The 12513-nt window shown below is 39.7% G+C and overlaps 1 protein-coding gene across 2 annotated transcripts in view; it reads left to right on the top strand.

Annotated features, from left to right (window-relative positions):
• Positions 1-1937: 1937 nt before the first annotated feature.
• Positions 1938-12513, top strand: part of LOC129765279 (cadherin-23) — a 99583-nt gene continuing 89007 nt past the window's right edge. For both annotated transcript variants that reach the window (XM_055765430.1, XM_055765420.1), the window contains exon 1: positions 1938-2525. The gene's annotated coding sequence lies outside the window, so the exon portion shown is untranslated. The remainder of the gene's footprint in view (positions 2526-12513) is intronic.

Below are 12513 nucleotides of genomic sequence, written 5' to 3' on the forward strand. Positions count from 1 at the left end.
ATTAGGCATATGGAGGTTTCAGGGTACAATAAATGGTTCTATGGTGGTTAAACACTCCACCCCCTTCTCTAAGGGGAGGCTGCCATACAGATGAAATACAAATTACAAGGGGCACACAAACACAACCTTCTGCGTAACTCGAGAACAAATCAAGCACAATTTGGGATGTGAGGGTTTTTGGGTATGAGAAATGTTTCTATGGTGGTATGACACCTCTCCCTCCTCTAGAATGGAGAGGAGCTCCCATAAAAAAATTACACATATTTCAACCAAAAATATTCCAACCAAACATGGCAATTGAAAATTTTCGGAAAACTTTGAAGGAGAAAGGGAGAATTCGGAAAATTAAATTCCCATATGTTCTTTAATTACATAGTGGCAAGTGCTGTTAGACCATTTGTGCTAGCGAAATTGATCTTTGTTCGAAACTGGAAATGGATTTTAATGTGATGAAACGCACTCCTATATCTTGTTCTATCTATACAAAAAAAAGGATCGCCGGATGTGTTGATAAGAGAACTCGAGGAAGGAATTGTCCGATTTAGGGCTGTCTTTATTCATATTTCCTGTATAAAACATTTATTCCATGTAACGGAGAAACATGTTATTTGCAAGGGGTTGAAAAATCTTGAACGAGAATTGCAAACGAGACAGCAAACGACGACATATTTTTTCCCGCTCTCTTGATATTTCTCTTCAGTAAGGTTTGACATTTCGTAATGGAAAAATATGCGATCCAACAACGAGTCGAGATTATTAAAATTTACTACTGAAATTCGGAGTCAATGGCCTCAACTTTAAGAGCGCTACGTTCAATTTATGGTCGTCATAATCGTTCTGCCAAATCAACAATGTGGAAATTTTTGAATCCACAGGCACAGTACAAAATATTCCCCTGCCAGTGAGACATAGAAGTGTCCGTAGTGTCGAGAATATTGCTGCCGCTAACGTATCAATTGAGGAACACGTCATTCTCAAGCGTTAGGCATCTCTGTAATGTCGTTGTGGCGAATTTTGCGTAAAGATCTTGGCCTTCATCCTCACAAGACCAAATTGACGCAAGAACTGAAGCCACTTGACCACCAGAAGCGTCGTATGTTCGTGAATTGGGCTGAGCAACACATTGAAAATAATCCGAAGTCTCATCGAAAAAGAATATCAACTAATCTCAACTAAGTATTAATAAAAATGACGCAAGTAATACTACGTTAAGACGGCGAATTTAGTGCCATTTAAGAAGAAGAAGACATTATAAATATGACATATTCATTAACCCCTTGAACGGAAATGACGAGTCCAGCTAGTCATAAACTTTCCGGAACAAACTGACAATGACGAGCTGGACTCGCCAGGAATTATTGAGGTTTGATGCTTTTTATGAGAGCAGTGTCTGTAAGCCATATGTATTGTTATCGTGTAAAGTTACGAACGACACAACGTAAAGTGCAATAGCAGTTATTTTTATATTTTTTCTGAGAGGAAATATTACCAGATATGGCTAAAAAAATATTTGAGCCATAAAACTGTGAGTTTCTATATCAATCTGTTCTCTTAAACCTAAGAAAATTAAATCGACTGCCAGAGCAATGCTGACTTAAAATAAATTGTCGTTCAAGGGGTTAAACTAATGAGAAAAACTCTTATTACTAGCATTGATACTTCTACCCTATGCCAAACTGTATTTTCGAATTATCCAAAAACGTTGGTGCCACTCAATAAAAATCATAAATATTCTTGAATAAAACGAGAAAATGAGAATTCCACGAAACTTAAGTAAGTTATGCTCTCTAGCGTACACATAAACAAAAATGGAATTTTATAAATTCACTATGGATCAGTGTCTCCGTAATGCATCGGAAACCTTGCCAGCAAGAAACAACAATAAACCCCAGACCTTCATAACATAATGCTTCACCATTCAGTCTCATTCAAACCGTGGACGCGGTTAAACGTATTTTTGATTCGCTGGCAGTTTCTATGCTAACCGTAAATATATAAGCATAGTCAAATGGAACGAAATTTAAACAGTTAATTAATGTAGTCTGAATTGGAGTTGAATTCAGTTACGTGATATGGTTCAGCGAGAAAATGTCACCTGAGGAAATAAGTCCATAAACGAAAACAGCCACGATTTTGTTTCAGCGAGTGAGAATGTGAAAACGGAAGTGATTTTAATTTTTCGCTTTCGCTGTGGATGTTGTGCTTTTTTGTTTTATTTGCAAATATATAACACTATGTTTTGGTACTGGATAACTACACCAAGTCTAGATGACTCACCAAACGGAAGTTTAGGAAGCCGATGTTTTGCTGTAAAAGTTTTCTCTCCACGCTTGTGAAGTAAAGTTCTGGCACGGTTCCGTCACGCTAATGGGCCCGAAGGCAAGAAAAGCGTTGTAAAATCACCATGTGTAACGATCATCTCAACACGCTACAGTGAGCACACCGCGTTAATGAATAGAGGGCAGATGCATTGCTTATCTAGTCGTTAGAACTCGAAATAATAATGGAAACAAAACTGCATCAAGGTATGTTCGAACTTCAAGAATTTTTTTTCAAAAAGTGGCTGTTGATATCCGATGATTTTATCTACTCTTATTATTTAGTTTTATGATTTACTATTAGCGCACAATTTTGGTTTTCTCTCCTCTGCTCACTTGAATTGTTATAGCCATTTTATCAGACGAAAAATTGATTGTGCATATAGCAAAATGTAACAATTGAATTTCATATAATCGTTATTGCACTTGGGATACCGTAGCGATCACTCATATACATATTGTAGTTATGTTATAGAATTTGATCATGAATTGAAACTGTTATTGAGAAGCAAATGGGGTGTCAGTACGGTTCTCGCACACTAATTATCCCGATGCGTCCCAGTGATATCGCAGGAACGATTATAATACAGGAGGAAGTTGAATATGAGGATATCATGTGCTGTTAGATACGTTGAAGCTGATACATAATCAAACGAAACAATTATTCAATTATTGTCTAGAAGTTCCATCCTACGCACATTTATTAATTCTTTGCATTTCAACTGATGAATTTGTTAAAAATCAATGACATATAGGATGAGAACACAATACCGCGTTGTGCACCATGTCGAGGTCAACATCAACAGTTGTTCAAATACTCGGCTGACAGTGTAAGGATTTTTTTAAACATCTTCGGGCAAGCATCAAGTTGAGTCGCTTCAATTATGGCGTAATTGGACCTGATATTTGAGAGAAATAAACTAACGAGTTTGACTTTATTCTTCACCACACAAATGTTTCACTAAGTTGAATATAAATTGTCGAATGTTACAAATGTACTTCGGTGGCTTATAGGCCGGTGCCTGCTTAGTAGTCATCTTAGTTGTAATTGCGAATTGACAGGGAAATGGAAACACTATGCTCTTCTCTTCCAATTCCAATTCTTTTCTGCCACCAGACTGATTGGGAGACTGAACGAATCCCAATTATTTTCTGGCACCGGACTGATTGGGAAACTGAATGAATCCCAATTATTTTCTGCCACCAGACCGAACGATGGACTAACCGAATCTGGTGTCGGTGGCTTATAGGCCGGTGCCTGCTCGGTAGTTTATTTAGTTGTAATTGCGAATTGACAGGGAAATGGAAACAATATATTCTTCTCTCAAAATCCCAACTATTTCCTGCCACCGGACTGATTGGAAAATTGAGCGAATCCCAATTATTTTCGCCACCGGACTGATTGGGAGACTGAACGAATTCCAATTCTTTTCTGCCACCAGACCGATTGGGCGACTAAGCCAATTTCAATTCGAATCTGGAGCCGTTGGCTTATAGGCCGGTGCCTTCTCGGTAGTCTATTTAGTTGTATTGCAAATTGACAGGGAACTGGAAACACTATGCTCTTCTCTTCCAATCCCAATTATTTTCTGCCACCGAACTTATTGGGAGACTGAACGAATCCCAATTATTTTCTGCCACCAGACTGATTGGGAGACTGAACGAATCCCAATTCTTTTCTGCCACCGGACTGAACGATGGACTAAATGATTCCGGAGTCGTTGGCTTATAGGCCGGTGCCTGCTCGGTAGTCCATTTAGTTGTAATTGCGAATTGACAGGGAAATGGAAACACTATGCTCTTCTCTCAAAATCCCAACTATTTTCTGCCACCGGACTGATTGGAAAACTGAGCGAATCCCAATTATTTTCTACCACCGTACTGAACGATAAACTGAACGAATCTGGGGTCGGTGGCTTATAGGCCAGTGCCTGCTCGGTAGTCCATTTAGTTGTAATTGCGAATTGACAGGGAAAAGACAGAGAGTCGATAAATATGAAACAACACTATCAACGAACCCCAGTGGAATGAACATCAACATCAGCTTGCCATGAAGTTCATTTTTCATTTGCATCTTCCTTTTCGTCATGGTATTCGTAAGGTCGAAAATGAAGATCATTGCGTGTTAGTGAAAATCAAAGCATAAAATTCAGCGTCACCAATTGAGAGTGAAATTTAATGGTAAAGGATGGTAATTTAATGGTAAAGGATGGCAATTCATCACTCAAAATTCATGTTTTTGGAGACTTCGGCAATGGAATGTGTTGAATAACTCTTGCTACGTTTTATGAATCTACTCACGATTGCCCGGAAATGGCATACACCGCCATTTATATGTGCAATGGGTGACACGTTTTCAATAAAAATTCACTGCAAGCGATGAAGATCAACTAAACGTTCGTGATAATCACCTGAATCTATTGACAGTAATGAAAGTGCCTGAATGCTTTTCGAAATTCGTTCATGCTGTTTTCGATCAATATACCAGACAAAGTTCACGCGTCTCGACTCTTGTGTTATACTCATCATGACAGATATGGTGTTGAGTTTCAACAGAAGAGAATTCATCCGATACTGGGAAAAATCTAATTCCTTCATTCGTGAATAAATTTTGATAATTTGTAGCACTGTTTTTAATATTCATAATGCTTATACCAAGTGTTTATAAGTTATGTTCTCCATCAGACATTCCGATTAAGTTGAGTTGCGCATACTTCTTACGGCATCGGTAAACATTGAATGAAATTGAATTTAAAACACCAATTAAAGGTGTTTACTTTAGTAGAACTAACTTTTTCTGAAATTTTGATAGTCGATGTAGGTACCTTCAAGGACTCAAAAACTGCCAAAAAGTCAATTTTGATAAAAGTGGCGTTTATGGGATTTCTCAAACAAACGATTTAATTGGTTTGTTAACATATTGAGCCCCGAATTTTTGTTGCTACGCTTTCAATTCAGTCCGCATCAAGCGCATTTTTCACAATATCAGTGTCGGTTCCAGCTCCTAAAGATACTTATTTTATAAATAGAAAACAGTCAGAAATTCGAATAGAAAGTAGTTACAGAAGTTACATAACGGACCGTAGTTTGCGCTTTCTTATTAAAAAGCTCAATGTCGGCCCCGGGGCTCAAGATGTTAAATGTTGATTCGATTTTTATTTATGAAGGCGAAAACTCGCGGGAGTGCTTCAGCTAAGATAGTCGTTGTTGTCATACTATAGCTTGTTGGAAAGGTATTTTTGCGCGCTATAATATAGTCCTTGACAGTGTTTTGTTTGGTTAAGTCGTTCGTGAGTTATAGTGTCGCAAATATGGTCTTCGAGAAAATCCGACATATTTTACAGTACTACTATGACAAAGGCAAAAATGCATCTCAAGCTGCCAATAAATTTTGTTCAGTTTATGGACCCGATACAGTTTCCATTTCCACCGCACAACGATGGTTTCAACGTTTTCGTTCTGGTGTAGAGGTCGTCGAAGATGCGCCACGCTCCGGAAGGCCTGTCGTCGAAAATTGCGACAAAATCGCTGAATTAGCCGAGAAAGACCGGCATAGTAGCAGCCGTAGCATCGGCCAAGAGCTAGGGATAAGTCATCAAACCGTTATTAACCATTTGAAGAAGCTTGGATTCACAAAGAAGCTCGATGTATGGGTGCCACACACGTTGACGCAAAAAAATATCTTTGACAGTATCGACGCATGTTAATCGCTGCTGAATCGCAACAAAATCGACCCGTTTCTGAAGCGGATGGTGACTGGTGATGAAAAGTGGGTCACTTACGACAACGTGACGGTCGTGGTCGAAGCCCGCTGAAGCGGCTCAGACGGTGGCCAAGCCCTCATTAACGGCCAGGAAGGTTCTGCTGTGTATTTGGTGAGATTGTCAAGGAATAATCTATTATGAGCTGCGTCTCTATGGCCAAACGCTCAATTCGGACCTGTACTGCCAACAACTGGACCGCTCGAAGGTAGCACTCATGAAGAAGAGGCCATCTTTGATAAACAGAGGCCGCATTGTCTTCCATCAGGACGACGCCAGGTCACACACTTCTTTGGTGACGCGCCAGAAGCTCCGGGAGCTCGGATGGGAGGTTCTTTTGCATCCGCCGTATAGTCCGGACCTTGCACCAAGTGACTACCACCTATTTTTGTCCATGGCGAACGAGTTAGGTAGTCAGAAGTTAGCCTCAAAAGAGGCCTGTGAAAATTGGCTATCCGAGTTTTTTGCCAATAAGGAAGCGAGCTTCTATAACAGGGATATTATGAAGTTGGCATCTCGTTGGGAACAAGTCATCGAACAAAACGGCGCATATTTGACTTAAATCAGATGATTGTAACTAATTTTATGAACAAATGAAAATTAAAAAAAAATACCGCAGGACTTTTTTGACAGCCTAATACATCAGTGAAACATGACGACGAATAAAACCGAATACAGTACATGTTTTGGCAGTTACGATACTTATATGTTCGTTAAATTTTAGCTTAGAATCGATCGTTTCTTCTAGATCATAAATATAATTTACACGTTTCAGAGGGTCCAGTCCCATGTGATAATGATGGCCAATAACAGTTTTAAAGTCCTTATTATCATATACACTTCACGGCACGTCACCGGACTACGTTCACGAGTTAGTGAAGCGTCAATGATAATAATGGGTTTTCAGACAGAATTAACACCTTTCAAATAGAAATTATGAATGAAAATAACCTTCTCCATATCAAATTAGTGATCAATGTGAAAGGAAAATTTAGTTTTTTTTTTTATGTGGTAAAGTAATCTCATAACATCTTATTGTATCTGAAGATAATTTTATATTATAATGATAAGTTTTAGTGGAAAACTAATTTCGCTTCCAGAAGTGTTTTCGGGACAATTTCAGTTCCAGAGAGAACGACTGGAACGATTTGTGGGTACCTCCCTTAGTCCTCACAATTCTTTGAGTTCCACACTTGTCGGTACTCATAAATTTTGCGACCGTGGGTCTCCTCCAGATTTTGGTTCATTGGAATAGCGACATCGATGATGGTGACGTGTCGGTCGCTCTTGTCGTATACCATGATATTTGGGCGGTTGTGGTGGATCGAGAGGTCGGTCAGAACAGTACTCTGCAGATTGCAGTCTAGTTGGTACTCCGCTTGCGCCAAGTGCAGAGCGCTGTATCCTCTTTCAGGCGCAGACAGCCCGGTATAGCGCGTTTTGGTTGACGCGTTCTGCGAAGTACTCGCGCAGTTGTCGTACCTGGGCAACACACAGTGAAGATATGTCGACGATTCCAAGTCCCCCTTCTTTGCGCGATAGTAATACTCTTTCCAGTGCCGATTGAGAATGGTGCATTCCGACTTCTTTGAATGCTTTCCTCATCCTCCTCTCTAGGTGTTCTAGGACAGTTTAGCTTCATTTGACTACTTCAAAACTAAAGGTCAGCAGGGGAACCGCGAAAGTGTTGATCGCGCGTATCTTGTTCCCCGCGTTGAGGAAAGTCCATAGGACACAGTTCACTCGACTCATGTTGTGGTCGATTCTATCGAAAGCCACCTTCAGATCGGTATAGATGACATCGACTTGATGACTAACCTGCCAGGCATGAAACCGTGCTGACCAATAGAGATGTTGCTTTTGGATGGAGTAAGAATAACTTCGATGACGATGATTTCAAAGAACTTGGACGCAGCCGACAAACTCGTTATTTCACGATAGTTCCTGACGTTTCGCTTATCACCGTTTTTGAAAACAGGAAATATGAAACACTCCTTCCAAGTTTCAGGGAATATTCCATTATTGAGTGAGCGGGTAAATATGGCAGAAAGTGGCTCGTCTAAATCAGCAGCGCAGCAGCAGTACAAGACCGATGGTATGCCGTCAGGACCCGGCGAAAGCGAACTTGTTATTTTTTTGCAGCGGAGATGATCATAGCAAAAGTGATCACGAACGTCGTCAAACTAATGACGTCTGAAGGAACATCTAAGGAGGCCAACTCAGCTTGAGCTTCACTGGTTGGTATATGGTCAAATACGGATATAAAGAATTTGGCGAAAGGCTCACAGCATTCAGTATTAGAATTCGCTTCGACGTCGTCATAGAACACGCTGCTTGGAAGGGTTGAGTTTAAGATTAAGAGTTCAATCCAATTGATTGCGATGCAGTTGACTTGAGTCAAATTCAGAAAGTCCATTCCACCGATCAAAGCAGCACTCGACGCAAATATCGTGGAAGAAATTTGATGACCATCCTTTTATGTTTGACATGACGCTTAGGACTATCAAAATATGTTAACGGAAGAATTTTTACACGATTATTGTATTTTACTTCCCTCTGAAAATTATCATGTGTACGATGTTCTGGAACCGCGAATTTGCTTGATTTGATTTGAGATGCATGTTAAAATCGAAACTGATTGCTTAAAGTCCACAAAATCAAGCAAATTCGCGCATATTGTTAAATCAATCGACATTATCGCAGTTAATAGTTATCAGCATTTCGCCTAATCCTCAAACGGTATGCGTTGAAATTTAGTGAGCTGATAATATGAAGGAATATCTTCCAATGCAGTCAGGAATAACCGAGCGAAAGCGTTGTGTTTGTACCCGCTTTTGTAGGCTGTGTTAGGACAACACATTCCGGAGTGCAAGAAAAAACATGCGGGTATAGAATTATTCCGGTTGCACGAATCAACAACCTCAATTTCTACTTTTTATACTATATAGGCTTTAAACTTGAAACTTCATTCGTCTTTAGTATCTAAAATGAGGATTTTCTCAGGCTCCTCAGTTTAGAAGTACGTGTTAGGGTAACATATTCCGGTCTGCGAGTGAGTCATAGCAGCTTGCATATATTTGCAATGCACATTGATTGAAGGCCTTGTTAGGGAAGCACATTTCGGTGGGAACAAAAACACCATTGACTTGCATGTATTTGCGAATCTGATTCCCCCAGACACCTTGATTTTGGAGTCCGTGTTAGGGAAACACATTTCGGTGTGAACATGAACGCCCCCGACTTACATATATTTGCAAAGCAGATTCCTCCAAGCATATTAATTTTGATGTCTGTGTTGGGGAAACCGTAAATCGGGCCAATCGAAACGTGGCAGTTAGAGCGTTTGGATAATGCTTGACATTGCACAATTTTTGAATTGTTTATCTCTTGAAAAATAACATTTTATTCATTTTTATAGATGCATAGGAATATTTCCTACTAATTGATGCAAACATCTTTCTGATCTATTAAGAAATGTTCGAGTTATAAGCATTCGAAATCTTTCATTTTTACCTGCATGTTCTGTGTTTAGGTTTTCATTTCACCCCCATATACTCCGGTTAGACGTAGTCCCACGTCAAAAATATTATTCAATTCATGGGTTCTGGGAAGATTATTCCAATAATGTACTAGAGAGTTCCCGAGGGTTAGCCAAAACGGAAGAAACCTGGGTATGGCGCAATACGGCTGGGTACTTAATAGAGAAACTCAAAATGTACAAACAGTGGCGTCGGGTGGAGCTCTCGTACCCGGTGCGGAAGTGTGGAAGTGGAAGTGTTTTTTGTACACACAGGAGGGTTGTGTCCGAGACACGACCGCATAGCTGACGTAGGATTCCATTTGGCTATCTGTTATTTTTTATATGTTTGAAGAATTACATCGTTAAACTCTTTGATAATGATTTGGTGGCCCTGAAAAGGGCCGTATTGATTGGTTCTTGGGTATTGTTTGTGTTTACCGAGTGATGATGCCAGAAGGATGGTAAACAATCGTGCGTATCGTGGATGGTGCGTCTCAGATAAAAGATACTGGAGTGGAACGAGATATGACGAAACCGCCCTCTGTGATCCTAGACGAGATGGATGAAATAAAGAAAAAAACTCACCAATGTAATATAATATAATTAGCAATACTGAACACAATTATCAATTTTTCTCATCAGTAAAAACATGTTACAAGGTAATTTTCTTTTTCAATTTTTACTTTCCGAGTGATTATTCAACCCAATGCGAATTTCAATTGAACTAACAACGCCTAATACAGGGGTTTCCATTTCGGGCTTCCGAAAGTATACAGCACTGCGCTGACAACCGTTTGACATAGCTGTCAACCAAAGCGTCATATCGTTAGTTGAATATCTGCCATTTTACAATATGGATCGTTTTATCATCGCACAACGTGTTAATTTTGTTAAATTATACTATAAAAATGATGAAAAACCGGCAAATGTTTTTCGAGCATTACGGACGGATTTTGGTCGTCATGGACGGCCTACAGAGCACACAATCGCTAATGAAGTGCGTAAATTCGAACAAACTGGATCCGTAGCGGATATTGTGAAACGTAATGTGCGTTCGGCCGAAAATATTGCTGCTGTTGCTGCCAGTGTGGAGGATGACCCGAATGTTTCGATTCCACGGCGTGCTCAGTAATTGGGCTTGTCAAACACATCATTGTGGCGAATTTTGCATTTGGACTTGCACCTACATCCATATAAAGTCCAACTGGTACAAAAATTAGAGCGTGGTGACCATGGAATGCGTCGGACATACGTCGATTGGGTGAACGAACAACAGCAGCAAAATGCTGAATTTTCGCATCAAATTTTCTTCAGCGATGAGGCACATTTCGAGCTCGATGGCTATGTGAACACCCAAAATGTCCGTATATGGGGCTCAGAAAATCCACACGTGATTGTTGAGAGGCCATTGCATCCGCCAAAAGTCACTGTTTGGTGCGCATTATGGTCTGGTGGAGTTATCAGGCCGTATTTCTTTGAAAATGAGGACGGCGAGACGGTAACTGTGAATGGTGAGCGCTATGGCCGCATGTTAACCGATTTTTTTTGCCACAAATTGAAGATATGGATACGGATGACATGTGGTCCGTCCAGATCATGCGATTTGAACCCGCTAGACTTTTTTTTGTGGGGTTATGCGAAAGACCGTGTCTATGCCAACTCTCCGCAAACTCTTGAACATTTGAAAGACAACATTCGTGAAGTTATGACCGAGATACCGCCCCATATGTGCCGAAAAGTCATCGAAAATTACATGTTCCGGATCAAGGTGTGCGAGGAAGCCCTAGGTGGACATTTGAATGATGTTGTATTTCACACATAATGGCATAAACCAAACTTTAATTTGAAATAAAGGTTTAATCGAAATTCGAATTATGTTTTATTTCAATTTTCTTTCGGAATTTAAAGTTGGAAAACCCTGTACTATATGTAGAGCATATGGGAAATCACTTTTTCTAATATTTCTTCACTTTTCCAATTTTTCTCGTCGTATAAACTTTCCTTGGGTGAGAATGAACACAACAAAACAGACAGCTTAAACGTTCTCGAGCAGGAACACACCTTGGTTTTTATTTATGAAAATTGAAATAAATCGTTTTATATCGAGTCATTTTTAACACAACAGCTACCATACACAATTTTACACTTACACTTGTGCTAAATTTTCCACAATACACGATCGGTCATTGATATGAAATTTCACGAAGCATCCAACATTAACGTTCCAAATTTAAATTTCATTTGCTAGATTTAATCGTATCACTCACCTTATTTGTAATATAAAAATGCCCCCGACTTGCATATACAGTAGAACCCCGATTATCCGCGGAATAGTCTGGCTAGATCACCGCGGATCACGAAAATCGCGGATAATGCAATAAATGACTAAAAAAGAGAGGCAAATACAATATTTCAGCATGATAACTATGTTTTATCAATAAAGGAATCATTAAATTATCCATCTATAAGGTTGTGTACACCAGAAGTCAAATAATGTGAAAGTCATGACCAAAACAAAAATGCAAAATCCTACACCTCACTGATAATTTCCGGGAAAGTCCATAGCATTACTATGGAACTCGCTTTCGCGGATAAACCGCATCGCGGATCATCCGCTCGCGAATAATCGAGGTTGCACTGTATTTGCAATGTTGATTTCCCCCAGGCAGCTTGGTTTCGATGTCTCTGTTAGGGACCCGCCGCATGTTTCGTCAATTTTGACCAATCAGAAGAGGATATTTCCGTTAAGATAGGGGTTGAGATTTTTCAATTGTTCGATAGTTAGTTTCATGACATATATTATTTTCTTCAATATGAAAAATTGTTATGTAGTGCCGAAATCGATTGACGCAAAAATTTCATCAATCCATCATGAAATAAGCAATAAGCGTTTGAAATTGGACAATTTTCACGA

The sequence above is a fragment of the Toxorhynchites rutilus genome, chromosome 1 (assembly GCF_029784135.1).
Source record: "Toxorhynchites rutilus septentrionalis strain SRP chromosome 1, ASM2978413v1, whole genome shotgun sequence".
Taxonomy (NCBI): domain Eukaryota; kingdom Metazoa; phylum Arthropoda; class Insecta; order Diptera; family Culicidae; genus Toxorhynchites; species Toxorhynchites rutilus.